At 45.0% G+C, this 20,705-nt stretch overlaps 1 long non-coding RNA gene across 1 annotated transcript; it reads left to right on the top strand.

The window, feature by feature from the left end:
- Window positions 1–455: 455 nt before the first annotated feature.
- On the top strand, window positions 456–16,127 carry LOC116737907. Its single transcript, XR_004343252.1, has 3 exons — window positions 456–575; window positions 676–733; window positions 15,988–16,127. It is a non-coding gene; the product is annotated as an uncharacterized LOC116737907 (long non-coding RNA).
- Window positions 16,128–20,705: the final 4,578 nt, after the last annotated feature.

Genomic DNA, 20,705 nt, shown 5'->3' with positions numbered 1-20,705 from the left:
ATAATGGAGAGGCACAAAGCCAATTTTTGTGAGTCTGGGAAGAATACACCAGTGGTTTGATGGAGGAAGACAGTAGGAAGCCCCTTTCAAAAAGGACATAAGAGGTTAGGAGAGCAACCGAGGAATTTGATCAGAGCCCAGGACACATGTTTAGGGAGATGTCTTTGAGGGAAGTCCAATGACAGCATGGGGCAGATGACTGTGGGGGGTAGGGTGGGGATTATATGATTTCCAAGCAGCTTGAGAGGAAAGTCCCTTAGCTCCTTTCCCCCATGACTATATCAGTGACAGCAGAAACTAGTGCCCTGCATTTTGTCAGTGTCAAAAAAACACATACCAGACAAGGAGGAAGGAATCCCAGGTCTGAGTGCCACCCCTAATATAGATGCACTAGGGGTGAAGAGAGGGAAGGTATCTATGAACATGTTGCACCTCTGTCTTTATAACCAGTACTAGGACCTCCAGAAGAGCCAGATAGCACTTGGCAAGGATGCTGCGCAGAACGATCCAACACAAAATGATTGTCTGTTTCTTTATCTCTGCTTAATCAGATCAAGATGAAGAAGATTTTCCAGGTAAGAGACAATAGTAATAGATCCAACATTGATTATATGCTTTATCATATATCTCAGACTGTTCTAAGCCCATTATGTATGACCCACTTAATCTTTACAGGAGATTGGGACTTTTATGACTCTAATTTTACAGATGAGGAAACTGGGGCACAGAAAGGGTAAGTAACTTGCCCATAATTTCCCATTTGGGGCAGTACAGGCCAGATTATGCTGCAGTAGTAAACATCACCTAAATCTCAGGGATTTAAAAAGAAAGTTTACTGTCACTCGTATTATATGTTTATCATGGGTCAGCAGGAGAATCCAGGCTGAGGGAGAAGCCACCATTTTAAAACAATAACACCACCATCTAAACCTGGGCTTCCACCATTACCGAAACTATGGAAGACAAATGTAGAGAGTTGAAAACCTGCCATTAAATGTTTAGATCCAGATGTGACCCCTGTCACTTTTGTCCTCACTTCTTTGGCCAGAACTAGTCACATGGTCACATATAACTTCAAGCAAATGGGGACATCTAATACTCTGTGTACCTAGAAATGCAAAGAAAGACTGCTATTGGTGAATGTTGGTGATACCTATCACAACCCCACAGCTTACACAGATTCAACCTCTAGCTGCCTGTTTCTCAAGCCTCCACTCTCTATCACTAAGATTGCTCTCCTCTTGTGCCCCCCAGGAAGAATGGCTGACACTCCTAGCAATTGACATGGCTTGGGGTAGGAGGGGTAGGAGACTGGGGCCTCTCCTTGTCCAGTGTCTCTATGACTCTTGCCGCCAAATCCCTCAGGATCCCAGGGTGCTTTCTACTCCCGGGGTAAGTCCAGGAGAACTTCTGGAATAAGTTGAAGTCCACTGTCCCCTTCCATTCTCTGATTCTCAGAGAGGTAGGAATTCATAGGCTTCTGATGAACCTCACCTCACCCCTACCACTAGCTCAGGCTCACATAAATACTTTTCTGTTGAGTTCTGGGTGTTGGGAGACAGAGCAGTGGAGACATTAAAGCCAGAGGGAAATTGGAAGTCTTCACTCCTGGTGATCAGAGAACAGTAGCAGAAGTTCAGCTTGATGGCTGAAGCTTCTACTGTAGCCTACCAAGGTGATGTCAGGAAACTGAGGGAGGACTTATATAAAAGAATCTGGCATGACATCATCCCAGAATGCAGCAGGAGAGATTAAAGTTAGATACTGAAGACTTCCTGATGATAAATGTAATTGTTTATTTATGCCTGTCTCCCCACTCATTGAGGGAGAAACTGTCAAATTCATCTTTAGATCCTCAGCACCCAGCATAGGCCTGGCACAGAATAGGCAATCAGAAAATATTTGGGGTGGGGGCACTAGAAGCAGATTTTTTTAATATATTAAATTTATTGTCAAATTGGTTTCCATACAACACCCAGTGCTCATCCCAAAAGGTGCCCTCCTCAATACCCATCTCCCACCCCCCATCAACCCTCAGTTTGTTCTCAGTTTTCAAGAGTCTCTTATGCTTTGGCTCTCTCTCACTCTAACCTCTTTTTTTTTTTTCCTACCCCTCCCCCATGGGTTTCTGTTAAGTTTCTCAGGATCCACATAAGAGTGAAACAATATGGTATCTGTCTTTCTCTGTATGGCTTATTTCACTTAGCATAACACTCTCCAGTTCCATCCACGTTGCTGCAAAGGGCCATATTTCATTCTTTCTCATTGCCACGTAGTACTCCATTGTGTATATAAACCACAATTTCTTTATCCATTCATCAGTTGATGGACATTTAGGCTCTTTCCATAATTTGGCTATTGTTCAGAGTGCTAGAAGCAGATTTTTAAGAACAAGGTGAGGATAGCCAGGCTGGCTTACAGTTTCAAGAATGCCCCACTAAGCCTTCCTGTACCATGCTGGGTTGCTTGATGAAAGGCAGAGCTGGGCTCAGGACTAGGGAGGTTTGACAGGTTACTGTTTCCACAGGAACTGAGCAGCTGGTTTCCTTCACAGGCCTCATTCCTCCTTTCAAGTGGAGCCTACAGTCCCTGACACTTGGATACCTGGAAGGGGATTAGGAAGGAACAAATCCCGCAGGGTGGCTGAACCTCTTTGCCCCAGTAATAACACTCTCCTTCCAATTCTTCATGCACTCTGATCTCTTCCCCATCTTGAAGCCCTAGCTTAAAGTAGTCCCTCTATGTGAAACATTCTTCCCTTGGCTCTTGATTTAGCAACTCCTACTCAACCTTTAGGTCTCATTTTAGGGCTTTTCTTCATAGGGGATTTCTTTGACACTCCCCTCCCCACCACCTGAATTGTGCTCCCCTTGCTATATACTCTCAAAGCCTTTCTATTTTTTTTTCAGAGCATTTATCACACTTTGTAATTTGGAATCAAATTGGGGGAATGATTTGCTTTATGTCTGTTTCTCCCAGCAGACTGTAGTTTCATGAGGTCAGAGGTCATGGTTTTTCACTGTATATCCCCAGTATCTAGCACAATGCCTGATGCATAGTGAGTTCAATAAACATTTGTTATATAAATGGATAAAATTGTGAGTGAATGAATGAATGAACATCTGACTCTAAAGTCTTTGCTCTTTCCATTAAACCATGCTTCCTTTGGGGTTTAATATGGGGCATGGCACATAGGTGAAGTTTGATAAAAGTTTCCTCTATCCCTCCTCCCTCCCTTCCTCCTCCTCTCCTTCCTTCCCTTCTTCCTTTCTTTCTTCCTTCCTTCTCTCACTATTCCATTCCCTGGGAAACTCTTACCCAGTTATATATCTTCTACTGAGTACTTCAGACACTAAGACTCCAGATGGGTCAGCAGGAGCAAGGGGCATGGCTGGGCTACACAATGCTCAGAGTAGACCTGCATTATGAGGCATAAAACTTGCTACCTGATCCCCAGCATCTCCTACCTCCTCCAGGCAGATGCCAAACCACAGTAGGTTTGGTGTCCAAGGCTCATCTGTCACCTAGCAACAAAGGATACATTGAGGATGGGGACTAGAGTTCTTGAGGCATAAGGAGAATGGCAGGGATATCAAGAGGTCTCTTGGAGACAACTTACTAGCCAAAGGGGAACTTTGTTGACCTGGCTGGGGGACTGTGTCCCACTATCTGTCTATGGCGGAACTCTCTGGGTTCATCTCTGGAAAACAACTGGGCAGAATCTCTAAATTTCAGCTTCCAAACCAGGAAAAGATATGGAAGTCCACCTGGTTCCACTCCATGCCCACTGCCACTGGCTCCTGATGCCCCATAACTCTCTATAGCATCCCAGCAGGTGTTCTCACAGCCTCCACTTGCACATCCCCAGCCACAGGGAGCCTACTACTCCTGAAGGAAGAAAAACCTGAAACCTCTGCTATATCATTTGAATTGTGCACTCATGGCTCAGATCCCTCCTCAAGGGAATAGTATTGGTCCAGAGGAATGATATGCCACTCAGTCCACAAACATAGAGGTATGGAAGGCTACAATCCTCTGTCCAGCCTCCAAAAGTCCTAGGGACCCTGCTTAGCACCCTAGTATACAGTCCATGCCAGAGACTGGACAGAGCAGCCTGTGCAAGTAACCAACCTGATAGTCAAAAGAGCTTCTTCATGGTGGGGACCACATCTCTCTTGTTTGCCATTTCTGTCACTTGGCTATTGCCCAGTAAAGGATAAGGATTGAGCTGTATTCATCTTTGTGACCAGCATAGTGCCTGACTTTGTTCATCTAGTGAATGGATGGATAGGTTTTCCTCCCTGGGTAAGTTATTTCTCTTCTCTGGGCTTCATTTACCTTATGCTTCAAATGAGAACCATAACCCTTGCCCCATCTAGTTCCTAAGGATAGAGGGGGAAGGCAATGTCAGCTGGTATACTTCAGAAAGTGTGTGAGAAATCATTGGTATTCTTGTCTTTGTTTCATTTGTTTTCTCCACCAGAAACTCAGGAGTCCCCTGGTCATGAACAGAAGACTCCACAGGTTAGGTCTCCCATCTTGCAGACACCCTTCAGACATTCTTGCCACCATAGTCCCTGGCTTCAGCTGTCCCTACATTCCTCCCATGCCAACTCTAGAAGGATCTTGGCTGCTCTGGTTGGCCACTTGGCTCTGGAAGGTACCCCTAAAGTTAATTTTGTGGGCCCTGGCAAAGACTGCTTCTTGGCAGCTACCACAGTGGGTGGGTGGATAAGCCAGGAATGGGGATTTATCACCAAGAAGGCCAAAACTATAAGCAGCTTGGATTTAGTTGAAGAACCACTTGAGAACTTGGAGGAATAGAGGAATAGTGTGTCAGCTCAGAGAGCAGACAAAAATAATCCCAACCATTACTGAAATAAATTTCCCAGGCAGAACAGAAAAGAAGACATTCCCTTGGAGAGGGTATTTAGCACAAGAGGAGATTTAAGAGTACATCTCAGCCATTCCCCTGCCCTGTGCTGAAGCCATTTTGCACTAAGAAGACTCTCTGCACTGTTTAAAACTTGGCAGCTTAAGATAAATTGGAAACACCCTAAAAACCCAACAATAGGAGATTGTTTAAATAAATTACAGCTCACCCACAAGATAGAACACTGGACCGCTATTTCTTTAAATCACAATTTTGGAGGCTCCTTAATAGCATTATATATATGTATATATATGTATATATATGTATATATATGTGTATATATATGTATATGTATATATCTATATATATGTATATATATGTATATATATAATGTTATTAATGCTAAATATATATTTGCTATATAATGCTAAATATATATATATCTATTTAAATGTTATACATTTTTATATATTTATTTTATGTACTCATACAATTTTTAAATACTTTTAAAATATACATATATAATATATACATTGATATTATATATATATATTTATATGTACATATAAAAGACTACAAAGAAGTACACCAAAATGTGTACACCGATGACCCTGGGTGGCAAAGTTATATATGATTTTTATTTTCTTCACTTTACTGTCAGTTCTTACCAAATTTTATCCATTAAATGCATGTAATATTAAAGTACTGATCAAGGCTACAACATGAGTTTACCTTGAAAACAACATTTGGAGAAGTAGCTTTCCCCAAGCTACAAAACAAATACTTGGAAAATATCAATTTGGCACCTAGGACTTAAGTAAATTATTCAGTGCCCCAGTGGAGCTTGGAAGGGGAGATGAAAAGCCTATGAAGTAGAGAAATGGGTCTAGACACAGCTCTGCCTTCAGCTCATTGAGTAGCCTCTGGGGCAAAGCACTTGAGAACCCAAAACCCTCAGAACTGAATGGGCTCTTAAATACCGCCTAATCCAAAGAGGGTAAAAGGGTGCTATGCTATTGCTTCCCTCTCCCTCATCCATGGCAGATATTGCTGATTCATTCACTCCTTCTCCTTTAGCCTAGATGTCCTCAGAATCTACCTTCAGGTAGTGATCCAGGTAGCCACTGCCTATTGTGTAAACTTATGTACCTGAACTGATCCAATCCCCTCATTTTATAGTTAGGGGAAAAGTTTCTTAAGGTCACAGAATGAGTAAGTAGCCATGGCAGGACTTGCACCTGGGAGTCCTGCATCCCTGTCCAGTGTGCATTCCACTTACCATCTCTCTCTCATGGTACCTCTTTGCACATTTGGTGGGGGGTGGGGTCAAATAAGATAATGTATGTGCAAGCACTTCCCCAACTGTTAAATGCAGTACATATATGTGGGTGAAGGATGACTGTTATAGGCATTGGGTGATTTATCAGTCCATATATATTTCAAGCATTGAGGCTGTGTGAGGCTCTCTGGAGGACAAGAGAGAAGCACATAGAAGAACACATTATTCTAGGAAAGAAGCTAGTGAGCAGAGGTGGCCAGTGAGAACAGATTCCAGACATGCAAATACGTACCAGCCCACAGGTCCAGGATCTGAAAGAAATCAGGTAGTAGGTGGGAATTTGCTTTTTCCCTATTTGGTTTCTTCTTTGCATTCTGTCGCAGTTTTTCATAGTCACAGATGCCACAGGCTGGAGTTCTAGAAATATTTGCTACAGGAAGTAAAAATTTATGAATTATATACAAATTAGAAGTTGGAGTACAGGGCCAGAGAGATGAATACATAGCCCGACTCTGCTGCCAGATTTGTAGTGGCTCACACTTTGGGCCCTATACCCAAGGCCAACCCCATTTATCCTGAGCTGGATGTAATATTATTTTATAAATTGTTTTAAAACATCGTTATGGTTTGTGAATATCTGTCTGCATGGAGAGCTTTGGTGATATCATGGGTGGTTTACTCTAGGGAGTGTTTGATAAGTGGCTTAATCCCAGAGGATGCCTCAAAGGCATGTGCAGTCTATAGAGTAAAACTCACCAGACACAGTGGGTACCACCATCTATGACTGGCAGAAGGTGGCTCTTCTATACCAAGACTCTGGAAAGTAGGAAGGACTGGGCCTTTCTTTGGCAATAGAACAGCTTTTCCCACAATGCACTGGGGCCTGCTTTTCAGAGCAGGGGCCTGAGCCTCAGGCTGGCCTGTTTTCTATTCTCATTTCTTTTTATAAGGCTTTGGCATTCTTATCTGTGACATGAGGATAATGACACTGCCTCAAGGGGAGCCATCAAAGTGCAGAAGAGAAGGTAAATAGAGCACAGAACACAGAGCTGAATGTGGAGGGGCCATAATAATTGACCACTTCATTTCTTTTCTTCAGGGACACAGCCATTCAGGGAAGGGCCTTTGCCTCCCCAACTTATAGCTTAATTCTCTGAGAGAGAATACCAATGAACATGTTAAGGAAACCAGCAAGCCAAGAGATGCTACTTCCACTGTCAGAGACCTCATTTTTATTCACTGCCTCACTTAATGTCTCTGGCCACCTTGGAGGCTCTAAATTATCATTAGCTCCATACTAGGGATGAGGAAACTGAGGCTGCTTAGCAAGGTGAAATGACTTGCCTAAGGTCACAACTTTCACACTGAGATCTGTCTGTCTTGGAAGACTAGGCTTGGTTTATGATGCCACATGAGAGTTAAGAGAGTTTCTGCTCACAGAATTGCTATGTTTAAAGCACTATGAATGGGGAGGATCGAGAGAGCCTTCCCAAAAGACACTGGATCCCATAGAATTTCATCTAGGACAAACAAAGGAAAGGAAGCAAAAAAGAATCCAAAGATGCGTGGCATGGTGGGTACAAACTGAGTAAAGCATCAGTTATGGATAGAGGCTACAACTCTGGCTCTTACAGTTGTGTAACCATGGAAATTTTACCTTACTTCTTTGGGCTTCAGTTTCCTCATCTGCAAAGTGAGGATAGTTATAAGACCTTCTGTATAGGGATATTATAAGAATTTGATGAGATAATACATGTAGAGCTCTTAAAATAACATCCAGCACATGGTAGACATCTCAATAAATAGCAATTAGTACTACTATTTAATAGAAGGGGGAGATCAAGTTAGGGAGGTAGATTGGAGCCAGTTCCTAGACAATCACAGATGTCCACAAGCTAAATTTTGACTTTCTCCTACAGGTAATGGGGAGCCATTGATAGTTCTCAAGTCAAGGAGTGTCATGAGCCAGAGCTGTGTTCTAAGAAGATGAGATTAGCAAAGTCATAGGACAGACTCTCCTAGAAAGGACTGAGAATTCTAGAATTTTCCTGATGTCCAGAAGATATGGGAACAATTAGTACCTTGGAGATTTGGTGAGAAGGAAGCAGTGGTAGCCTGAGTACTTGAAACCTCTGCTCAGGGATTTGTCCTCCTAGAAATGTGACAGCCTGTGACTGGAGCCTCCTTTGTGCTCTGTGCCTCAACCCTATCACACTTTCCCTGACCATAAGATACTCAAGAAGGCTTATCTTTGGGATGGGCTGCTGGAAATGTCATGATGTTTGGGTGCAGGGAGTAGCAAAGCAATGAGTTAGTCCACCTAGCTCAGGCCACCAGCATTCATTACCTGGATGGTGACACCAGCCTTTTGTGTTTGTCATTTGTGAGTTTATATTCAGATCTTGTCTCTGGCCCTTCCCTCCCTCTGTTCTATGTTGGGTCTGGCCAATGGGAGGCACTGGTGGAAGATTAGATAGCAAGAGGAAGTAAGTCTTTCTCTACCTCTGGTTCTGCTTTGTGCGCTGGCTATGGCAGCCGCTATGTCCCCTCTGTGCTCCATCTGTCACTAGGCAACTCTGTGTGGTTCTAGTTCCCACTTAATTAGCCAGCTTATGGGATCCAGTAACATGACACCACTTCCCATTGTTCCTCCAGCCTAAGGATGACAGTGGCCTCCTGCTGCTGTTAAACTGTGGGCTGCTTCACCATCCTCTATTTGGCTTCTCAGCTCTTCTGTTCACTGTGTAACCCTGTTCACATGTTAAATTCCTTCTGTTTGAAGGATGAATATCATATGATTTCACTCATATGTAGAAGTTAAGAAATAAAGTAGATGAATATAGGGGAAGGGAGAGAAAAATGAGATAAAAAGAGAGAGGAAGGCAAATGATAAGAGACTCTAAAATATAGAGAACAGGGGCGCCTGGGTGGCGCAGTCGGTTAAGCGTCCGACTTCAGCCAGGTCACGATCTCGCGGTCCGTGAGTTCGAGCCCCGCGTCAGGCTCTGGGCTGATGGCTCGGAGCCTGGAGCCTGTTTCCGATTCTGTGTCTCCCTCTCTCTCTGCCCCTCCCCCGTTCATGCTCTGTCTCTCTCTGTCCCAAAAATAAATAAAAAGCGTTGAAAAAAACATTTTTTTAAATATAGAGAACAAACTGAGGGTTGTGGGAGGGGTGTTGGGTGGGGGAATGGGCTAAATGCATGATGGCCACTAAGGAGGCCACTTGTTGGGATGAACACTGGGTGTTATATATAAGTCATGAGTCACTAAGTTCTATCCCTGACATCATTATTACGCTATATGTTAACTAATTTGGACTTATATTTAAGTAAAATAAATAATATTAAAAATTAAAAATTAAAAAAAGAAAGATACAGCATGGGTTGTTTCCTTAATTGGACTTTCCCTGATATACTTTCATTTTGGTCTCTCTGAGTTGGCTCTTGCCTTCTTCCAATCCATCCTTCCCACCAAAGCCTGAATGACCTTTCTAAAATGCAAATCAGGGTGCCTGGATGGCTCAGTCAGTTAAGTGTCCGACTTCAGCTCAGGCCGTGATCTTGTGGTTTGTGAGTTCAAGCTCTGCTTCCAGCTCTGTGCTGACAGCTCAGAGCCTGGGGCCTGCTTTGGATTCTGTGTCTCCCTCTCTCTCTCTGCCCCTCCCCTGCTCATACTCTGTCTCTCTCTCTCTCTCTCAAAAAAAAAACATTAAAAAAACTTAAAAAAAATAAAAATGAAAATCAAACCATGCTACTCCCATGCACGGAACCCTCCAATAGTTTCCTATTATCCTTAGAATCAAGTCCAATCTTTAGCATGCCTCTCCTTACCTCTCCCATGTCATTCCCTACCACTCTCTCCTGCTTTCACTACACTCTAACCCCACTGGGCTTCTCAAACACTCCCAAATGTTTCCAGCCTCAAGGCCTTTGTCCATGCTGTTTCCACATCCTGAAATACTCTTCTTCTGCCCGACCACGCTATTGCCTAGTTTAAATCCTTTTCATTCTTCAGAGCTCAGTTTAACTGTCAATTCCTCAAGGAAATCTACCTGGCCCTCCAAGATAGATGCTTTCCCATCATAGAGCTCACCACAAATCATGGTAATTAATGATTTGACAGATTTGCAACCTGTTTCTCCCTCTACTTTCATAAGGAAGAAGGATCAAATATCTTGTTCATCACTGTATCCTCTGTGTGTAGCACATAATAGATGTTCAAAACAATTTGTTGGATGAAAAACTTACCTCTTAACTCCAACTACCCTAGTGAGGTCAGGCTGAGGAGGGGAGGGCCAGGGGATAGCTGGGCCAGCCAGGCCCTTTCCAGCTATTTGACTTTGCCTTGCCTGCTGAGCCCTGGGGAAGACAGGGTGAGTGCCTGGCACCTTAGAGCAGGAAAGGCCTCTGATACCTCCCTTCTCCCTCTCAGGAATAAGTATTTCCTGACTTTCCAGGGAACAAATAAGCTAGCAAGCAGTATTCTGCTGCTCAGATGAGACTATGGGGTCATAGCCAGGCCTGAGTTCCCAAGTTCTTCTCCAAAGCTGGAGAGGTAGATGGGAGTACCTGTGGAGCTGGGGAGGACAAAGGAAGAAAGCTAGGCTTTTAAAGCAATTCAGACAGGGCCGTTGTGTGTGTGTGCATGTGTGTGTGTGTGTGTGTGTGTGTGTGAGAGAGAGAGAGAGAGAGAGAGATTATCATTGTGAGTCTGTGTGTGAGTCCCTGCATGTCTCTGAAGGACATGGATGAGGCTGAAGGGAAAGGGAGTCTGTACCACATGATGCTGACAACTGCACGTAAATGTGTGTACATGAGTGCCAGTGCATGGGGGAGCCAGTTTCTGTGTGTACGTGTGTGTGTGATACTATGTGAATGAATACATGTGTGACTATGGTGACAGCAAGGGGGTTGGGAAGGAGGGAGGCAGGTAAGGGGGTAACAGAGAAAGGAAGGAAGGCAGGAAGCAAAGAGATAGCAGAGTCTACTACCCCAGCCAGTCAAGGGCCCTCAGAGATGAGCCAAGTTCTGCCAGAGATTTCCTTCTCCCTGTGCTTGCACTCCTAGTCACAACAACCTAAAGAACACCTCCTGTCTGCTCATAGCCCTCTTTAAAGTACCTGCTGGTTCCCTTCTGCTTTTCTCCCATCCAGGGGAGAAGAAGAAGGGTGGTTTCCCTAGTCCATGACCCCAGAGAGGTGGTCCCCAGTGGGCAGATAGCTGAGTGAGGGGCTGGCCTGTTTGCTGTTCCAGAGAGTTTGAGTCATAGAAAGGTGGCCACCAACAGGAGGGGTAATTCTATCAGAAGAAGGTGCTACCACAGGTAGGTAGGTGAGAAGTAGAAACATCTTGACTTCACTCTACTCCTCTCTTAACCCTTGCAGGTGCTTCCAATTGACTGAACCCAATGGGAAGTCAGAGGGCAAGGGAGACCAAGTGATACTGTCCCTAAGGATCACCTGCCTCCTGCCCACCTAGGATAAAGAGCAGGGTAGAGAGCAGGAAAGAATGAAGCTGGGGGAGGGGTTGTGGAGAAAAATCGAGTTAATTAAGGAAGGTTCTCTGGAAAAAGTGAACTTCAAGGGAGAAGTTAGGGAATCCAGCCTCTGAGGCCTAGCAGCCAGGTTCAGATTGGGTGGGCTGAAGAGAAACTAAAGGATGTGGGCCTCAGCTTTATCCCTGGGCAAGTCTTCCTAGAGGTCAATAAATGAGACAATGAAGTTATAGTTTTCCTGAAGAAATTTCTGGTCACTTTGCAGAGTGGGGGACATCCAGCAAGGTAGGTGGCACTGTGAAATTGGGTGGGAAGCTCCTTCCATCAGGGTAGGCTGTGCCTTGACTTTTCCTGAGATACAAACATTCTGGAGTCATTGAATCAGATCATCCGAGTGGGGACTGCTGGGCTCCATAGGGATTGCTCTCTCTATCTCTCTCTCTCTGTGAATAAGAACATCTTCTAGAGGTCTTAGCAAAACCCTGCAATGCCAGCCAGAGAGTGGAGCACATGGTGGGGATACAGATGCAGCAAGTACATTCAGTTTCTCTTTACTGCCCTGGCACTAAAGTCATTTCTGAGCCACTCCATTCTCCTCCCCACTGACTTCTTCCCTCTATACCCTCAGGGGAAATTCAGGGCCTCTCTTGGCAAAACACTCTGTGAAGTCTCAGATGTTACATAGTGACAGAAGCAGAGGAGCTGGACTGCATATGCTAGCTGCATAGATTGGGGTAGGACATTAAAGAAAAGTGAGGGATATTCAAATACTAAAACAGTTGCCCATGAGAGAGTGTAGGAGCATATGCCTGGAGGAGGTGGCCTGGTGCTATGGAGTTAGCACAGAAAAAGGACTCAGGAAACTTGAGTTCTAGTACTGGGTTTGCCACTAACTCTGATCTTCAGAAAGTACATCCTGGTCTTTGAGCCTCAGTTTTCCCATTTATAACGGTGAAATCACCAGGTGGGCCTCAAATGGGTTTTATAAAGAAGAAAGCATAAAGTGAATCAGGAATTATTTCTAAAATTATAAATCACCAGGTGAACCTGAAGTATGGTTAAAAAAAAAAAAAAAAAAAAAAAACGGGGCGCCTGGGTGGCGCAGTCGGTTAAGCGTCCGACTTCAGCCAGGTCACGATCTCGCAGTCCGTGAGTTCGAGCCCCGCGTCGGGCTCTGGGCTGATGGCTCAGAGCCTGGAGCCTGTTTCCGGTTCTGTGTCTCCCTCTCTCTCTGCCCCTCCCCCGTTCATGCTCTGTCTCTCTCTGTCCAAAAATAAATAAACGTTGAAAAAAAAAAATTTAAAAAAAAAAAAAAAACAGTAATAATGCTGACAGAAGCTCCCAGTGTCTCTCTTGGTAGGGAAACATGTTTGTTGACTACATGAATGAATGTCTCTATATGGAAACACATTTCCATGTATAACTAAACCTGAAATATGCAGAAGCTTGAACATTGCGTAGGGCACCTTTGGATCCAGAACATATACACAGGTCTGAATGCTTGGGTGAAAGGGTCTATGAGGGCTGCAGTGTCTGGGCAGAAAACAGCCTGGAGAAGTGATATGCAGCCTGCTTAGAGCCAGCCCTAAAGATACACACTTGTCTTCACTTCTAGTGAAAACTTAGTTCCTCTAGACAAAGCCAAGCTTTGGCTTCACAACAAATGCCATCTTGCCTAACCCACTCTTCTTTCAGCTTGTCTTTGAGTCTGAGAAACGCATTACTCACTATGATTTGAGGCTTTGCCTGGGTTTGGGGGAAAGAGTTTAGATGGGAAAATGAAAGAGATCTCATAATCAAAAGAACATTGGAATAGGAAGTCAAAATTCCCTTCTGTTCCTGGTCCACCATGGGACCCAATGTAAGTTCCTTGCCCTCTTTGGGCACTTGCATCTGAAGCTAGTAGAAGTGTCTAAAGGTTGCATGAGCTGGGACTGCCCTTTCTATCCTGGCATAGAATATTTTGGAGAAAGAGATGCCAGGGGAAAACCAGGAGCTCTAACAAACTGTCTTATAAACTACAGACAGTCTGCTTGAGATATGTACTTTAGAAGCAGTGGTTGGGGAACAGCACTGTACACAATATGCTCTTCCTTTTCAGAGGGTTGAAAGATATCAGAGACTTCCAAAGAGAAGGTATGAGTAAGAGCAGGGAGCTGATTGCAGGATGAGTCCCAGGCTATATGAGCCCACTGGCCCCCCATGAGAGGAATGGCAAGGTTCAGCTCCTTGCTCTGGCTACAGCTAGGCCAGAACTGGGGTTTTGTCTATTTTAGAGATGGGGATACTGAAGCACAGTAAGGTGAGAAAAATTGCCTGATAGCCTTCAGGTACTAGGCAACAGAATCAGAATACACACTCAGGTAGTGAAATTCCAGAGCCTGTGTGCTTGCTTCCACACCTCTTGCCATCATACTGGACAGTATGCTAAGGGCTCTCAGAAAATAAGTAATCAAGCTTCTACTCTGTGCCAGGCATTGCTTTAAGCACTTAACAAGACAAAATCCCTTCCCTGATGGACTTCAAATCTAGTGCAGTTAGATGGACAGTAAACCAGTGAATGGTTAATGCGGTGTTAAGTTGTGGTAAGTGCTTTCATGAAAGGTAAAGCAGGGTATTGTGCTGGAGAGTGATGCATGTGCTGTTTTAAACAGGATGGTCCCAGAGGTATCTGGCTGGCTCAGTCAGTTGGGCGTCCAACTCTTGATTTCAGCTTAAGTCATGATCCCAGGGTTGTGGGATCGAACCCTGGGTTGGGCTCCACGCTGTGCATGGAGCCTGCTTGGGATTCTCTCTCTTTCTCTCTGTCTCCCTCTCTGCCCCTCTTCCCCATTCACCATCTCTCTGCAATAAACAAGCAAACAAACAAGATGGTCCCAGATGGCCTCATGAATAGCTAATACTTTTATCTTTTTTCTATGAAGTATGATTTACATAGAATACAGTACACTAATCCCACATATGGACAGTCAATTGCTCCAGCATCATTTACTGAAAAGGCTGCCCTTTCCTCCATTGAATCACAATGAGGGCCTTTTTTGTAAGTCAGTGACCATATGTGTGAGTCCATTTCTGGCTTGAGGTGATCTTTGAGCTGAAACATGAATGAAGTAAGAAAGTCAGCCACAGTGCTAAGGGACACAGAATATCCCAGGGCCTGAACTAGGGTGAGGCAGTTGCCTTTGGCTAAAATTTACAGGATCACACACACACACACACACACACACACAAACCCTCAGAAATTTTGATGTATTTTAGCCTAACATTTTTAAAAGATTTTTAAAAGATTTTTAAAAATGTTTTTTTTTTAATTTATTTTGAGGGAGGAGAGAGGGAGAGAGAGAGAGAGAGAGAGAGAGAGAATCCCAAGTAGGCTCTGCACTGTCAGCACAACCCTGCTGCATATAGTGCTGAAGGACCAGAGAGGGAGCAGCCAGGACAAAAGGCCTAAGCAGTTGGGCCTGAATTAAGGGAGGTGCATAACGGAGGTGCATATCAGAGAAAGCGTCCCATAAGAGGTGACATTTGACCTAGTCTTGAAGGAAAGCTAGGAACTTCCTTGCAGTCTGGGGTGGAGTATAGCATGGGCAGAGCACAGTGTGAGCAAAGGGATGCTGGCCTGAAAGAGCCTGGAATTTGAGAGAAATCAAGGGTAATCTGGTGTGGCTGGGTCCTGCCCAAAGTAGGGAAGGAGAGAGGGTGAGAGAGGCAGCTGGAAAGATATTCTGAGACCAGATGGTGAATGGTTTGTAACTCCAGCCTAGTTATGGGTTTGGTTTCGAAGGTAAGCAAAGGACATAGATGCATTTTCTTAGTGGGGGGTAGTTAGGACATGCAGTGCTTTGGAAGATGTTACAACCTCTATGCCATGGAATTTAGGGCTGGAAGAGAGTTAATGGACCATCTAGGATAGTGGTTCTCAGCCCTGCCTACACATTGGAATCACCTGGGAAACACTTCACAGTTGGACTGTGAGAGTTAGCCAAATAACCCAGGTTGTTTAGAGAGTCTAGGTGTTCCTGGGCTTGAATAACAGATGTGATGCTAAAAACCAGCATTCAAATCAAACATGGGCACACCCAGTTATGCTTCAAGTGCAGGAGTGAGAGGGGTGAAGTGGCATTTGACTTCAAGGAATCCCACAATAAGCCCTTTCCTGGAACAAAGTTACCTCCTAAGTGTATTTTATAGGTGGCAATGAGGAGAGGGACAAAGGAGGGAGAGAAAGGAAAGAAATGTAAGGACATCTCATCCATCCTCCAAATGGATATTCCTGTGGGTATGAATGGTTGGTTTTTGTGTTGTACTTTGGCACTCCATGTGTGGGTATGCTTTTTCTTAGAGAGAAGACATTTCTGGGGTCATTGGCTTGGGGAAGAAGCAGATCCGGATACAGAAACCTGAACTGTGGGGGAACCTGGGTGGCTCTTTCAGTTAAGTGACTGATTTCTGCTCAGGTTATGATCTCACTGTTCATGAGTTCAAGCCCCGCATCGGGCACTGCACTGACAGTGGAACGCTGTTTGGTATTCCCTCTCTCTCCCTTTCTATCTGCCCCTCCCCCACTTGTGCTCTCCCTCTCTCAAAATAAGTAAATAAACTTAAAAAAAAGGAAACCCAAACTGTGAGAAGTGGCCATTTGGCAGGACAGAACCTCTTCAGCCTGCTGGAGCACTGGACTACATACAGGTTTCTGGGTGACATCTACACTGTGGTAGCAGATCAGAAGCTGAGGTGGGACTGGCATGGGCCTCATGGATAGGTTCTGTTGTAAGCTTGATAATGTACTTTTATGTCATTTCCCTGCTATTATCCATGTGCCTATAGGAAAGCTTTGGCTATATAATTCCACACTGAAGGCAAGGAATGAAGGGAAATGACCTAGGTCCTTCCCCAGGCCAGAGCATTAAATGGGTCCTGCCCGTGTTTGTATGGAGTCCCAGAAGAGGGGAGATAGCAGAAATTACTGAGAGACCACCAAGGTGGGTCTCCCTTCACTTTAGTTAACCATGAGCCAGTTAAGCTGTCTTTTGTTAAGAATGCCAAGGATGCAGCAGTGGGAGACAGGTCTCATTTTGCAAACACACCACCACATACTTCATTAAAATGCACCCCGCCCCTACTTGAGACCAAACACTGCTCACAATAAGCAAGGAGAGCCTCTGCAGACAACTGGGCTGAAGGAAAAAGAGGCCAAGTGTCAACAGCAAAGCATACACAACACACATTACAGACACCCCCAAAAGAGCCAGGCTCTGGAGAACAGAGGACACTGCACTTCGGGACACTACAGAACCTCTTCTTGCTCTTTAAGAGCAAGAGAAGTAGCTGACTTTCCTAACACAAAGAAGAAGACACAGAAAGTCAAAGTGAGGAGACGGAGAAATATTTCCCAAATGAAAGAACAGGACCAAATCACAGCATGAAATCAAAGCAAAATGGATATTAGTAATATTCTTGATAGAGAATTTAAAGTAATGATCAAAAAGGTGCTCACTGGACTTGAGAAGAGTGGAGGGCAGCAGTGAGACCCTTAACATGGAGATAAAAAGAAAAAGAACCAACTAGAAATCAAGAACACAGTAAATGAAATACTACTTTTTAAAAAATGCTTATTATTTCTTTTGAGAGAGAGAGAGAGAGAGAGAGAATCCCAAGTAGGCTTTGCACTGTCTGTGCAGAGCTCGATCCCATGAACCATGAGATCGTGACCTGAGCTGAAATCAAGAGTCAGACGCTTAACTGACTGAGCCACCCAGGTGACCCAAGGCTCCATTTTCACATCAGGCCTTCAAAGCTCTGGAAAAGACCCCTGCCCCTGGAAATAAAATTATATCCAGCTCTATGAAAGGGCTACTATGAAGCCACAGATAAAGTAAGGCTTCATACAGTAAGAAAAGGGGACACAAGAAAGAGATCACTGGTCATTTTTAAATTAATAAACAAGGATACATTTCAAAGTCAAAATCAAAGCTCGTGTAAATTCACTAAGAAAGAACCCAGCACCTCAGAGCAGTTCTGACTTGTGAGCATGCAGTGGTCATTCTCAGATTTCCAGGGCTACCTCTGCACTTTCCTCTGGCATTAAAGCCTTGTGGTCGCACAGGGACCAGGCACCTTATGGAATACTACACTTTTACCAGAAAAACACACAAGAGTCTCCCACTCTAGAGTGCTACTCAGCCACTGAACCACAGGACCACTTCTCTCCTCAATATCCACTTTGTTTCTTTGTTTTGCACCTTCTATCCACAAGCACAGCATCATTTCTACTTCTGCCTTCTGGTGGCCTGTCCAATGCTGTGGTGGCAAAGCTTTCCCTACTGTCTTTTCCTGCCCTCAATGGGTGATCCAGGTCAAATGGTTGGTTTGCACCTCTTCCTTCAGATGATATTCCCAGTCATCTGCTCAAAAGCATAGGCCAAGCTCCACTGAGGCCATACCCAAGCAAAGTGCTGGAGACTCTGAGGAACTGAGTCATAGTTCTTGCCTTCCAATGTTCCACAGTTAATTGAGAACAGAGCACACCAAAAGGTGATGAAAATGCAGTATTGTCAGTGCCATTTAAAGTAAATACAGGGGGGATTCTAGGGAAGATGGCGGCGTAGGAGGACGCTGGGCTCACCGCGCATCCTGCTGATCACTTAGATTCCACCTACACCTGCCTAAATAACCCAGAAAACCGCCAGAAGACTAGCAGAATGGAGTCTCCAGAGCCAAGTGCAGACGAGAGGCCCACGGAAGACGGTAGGAAGTGCGGCAAGGCAGTGCGCGCTCCACAGACTGGCGGGAGGGAGCCGGGGCAGAGGGGCGGCCCGCCGGCCAAGCAGAGCCCCCGAGACTGGCTTGCAAAAGCAGAGGGGCCAGACGGAGTGTGTTCCGACAGCAAGCGGGACTTGACATCTGGAAGGTTATAAGCTAACAGCTCTGCTCAGAGAACGGAGAACGGGAGGGCTGGAGGACAACGGGAGGGAGAGTTGCTGAGCCCCCAGACGACAGAGCTCAGTTTGGCTTAGATCCCACCTACACCTGCCTAAATAACCCAGAAAACCGCCAGAAGACTAGCAGAATGGAGTCTCCGTAGTCCGGAGACTACAACAGGCCTCAGTTTGGGAACAAAGGCGCTTGCCAGCTCCATCTCCCTTGCCCATCGCCCAGTCAAAATCCCAAAGGGAACTAGTTCCTGCCTGGGAACTTGCTTGCTCCCCTCAAACACCCAACGCTGTGCTTCCGCGGAGCCACCCCTCCTGCGGCGGGTCTGACTCCCTCCCGCTGCCACAAGGCCCCTCCTGAAGTGGATCACCAAAGGAGAAGCGAGCTAAGCCTGCCCCTCCTGCCCCCGTGCACCTTGCCTACCCACCCCAGCTAATAGGCCAGATCCCCAGCACCACAAGCCTGGCAGTGTGCAAGTAGCCCAGACCGGCCATGCCACCCCACAGTGAATCCCGCCCCTAGGAGAGGGGAAAAGAAGGCACACACCAGTCTGACTGTGGCCCCAGCGGTGGGCTGGGGGCAGACATCAGGTCTGACTGTGGCCCCACCCACCAACTCCAGTTATACACCACAGCACAGGGGAAGTGCCCTGCAGGTCCGCACCACTCCAGGGACTATCCAAAATGACCAAACGGAAGAATTCCCCTCAAAAGAATCTCCAGGAAATAACAACAGCCAATGAACTGATCAAAAAGTATTTAAATAATATAACAGAAAGTGAATTTAGAATAATAGTCATAAAATTAATCGCTGGGCTGGAAAACAGTATACAGGACAGCAGAGAATCTATTGCTACAGAGATCAAGGGACTAAGGAATAGTCAGGAGGAGCTGAAAAACGCTATAAACAAGATGCAAAATAAAATGGAAATGACCACGGCTCAGATTGAAGAGGCAGAGGAGAGAATAGGTGAACTAGAAGATAAAATTATGGAAAAAGAGGAAGCTGAGAAAAAGAGAGATAAAAAAATCCAGGAGTATGAGGGGAAAATTAGAGAACTAAGTGATACACTAAAAAGAAATAATATACGCATAATTGGTATCCCAGAGGAGGAAGAGAGAGGGAAAGGTGCTGAAGGGGTACTTGAAGAAATAATAGCTGAGAACTTCCCAGATCTGGGGAAGGAAAAAGGCATTGAAATCCAAGAGGCACAGAGAACTCCCTTCAGACGTAACTTGAATCGATCTTCTGCACGACATATCATAGTGAAACTGGCAAAATACAAGGATAAAGAGAAAATTCTGAAAGCAGCAAGGGGTAAACGTGCCCTCACATATAAAGGGAGACCTATAAGACTCGTGACGGATCTCTCTTTTGAAACTTGGCAGGCCAGAAAGAATTGGCACGAGATTTTCAGGGTGCTAGACAGCAAAAATATGCAGCCGAGAATCCTTTATCCAGCAAGTCTGTCATTTAGAATAGAAGGAGAGATAAAGGTCTTCCCAAACAAACAAAAACTGAAGGAATTCGTCACCACCAAACCAGCCCTACAAGAGATCCTAAGGGGGATCCTGTGAGACAAAGTACCAGAGACATCGCTACAAGCATAAAACATACAGACATCACAATGACTCTAAACCCGTATCTTTCTATAATAACACTGAATGTAAAGTAAATACAGGGACACTTACTCCACACTGGGATTGAGGAGGAAGACCAAGGAAGATTTGCAGGAAGAAGTGAAATCTGGCTTAAGATCTGAAGAAGAAATTATAGTTAACTAAGGAAAACAAATGGCATTCCAGGCAAAAGGACCTGCATGTTCAAAGTCTAGGAAGAAAATGAAAGCATGACATGTTCCAGGAACTGCAAGAGGATGAATGTGGCCAGAGCAAGGAACATAAGGGAACGTAGTGATGGGTGATAAGGTACATGGGCAGGGATATGTTGTGGAGAGCCTGGTATATCATGCCAGGAATCTGTGATTTTATTCTGAAGGCCTGAAGGAGATATTGAAGAAATAACCTCATGGACCCTCCTGTGGCAGAGAGGGTCAGTTGTCTAACTAGCCCTGTGCCCTTGAGAGTTGCACACCCAGCTCACTTGGCAGAATGGCCTAGAGATGAA

The sequence above is a fragment of the Lynx canadensis genome, chromosome X, assembly GCF_007474595.2.
Source record: "Lynx canadensis isolate LIC74 chromosome X, mLynCan4.pri.v2, whole genome shotgun sequence".
NCBI classification, from domain to species: Eukaryota; Metazoa; Chordata; class Mammalia; order Carnivora; family Felidae; genus Lynx; species Lynx canadensis.
Note: the sequence above shows the minus strand (reverse complement) of the source record. Positions and strands in the feature narration are given on the sequence as shown.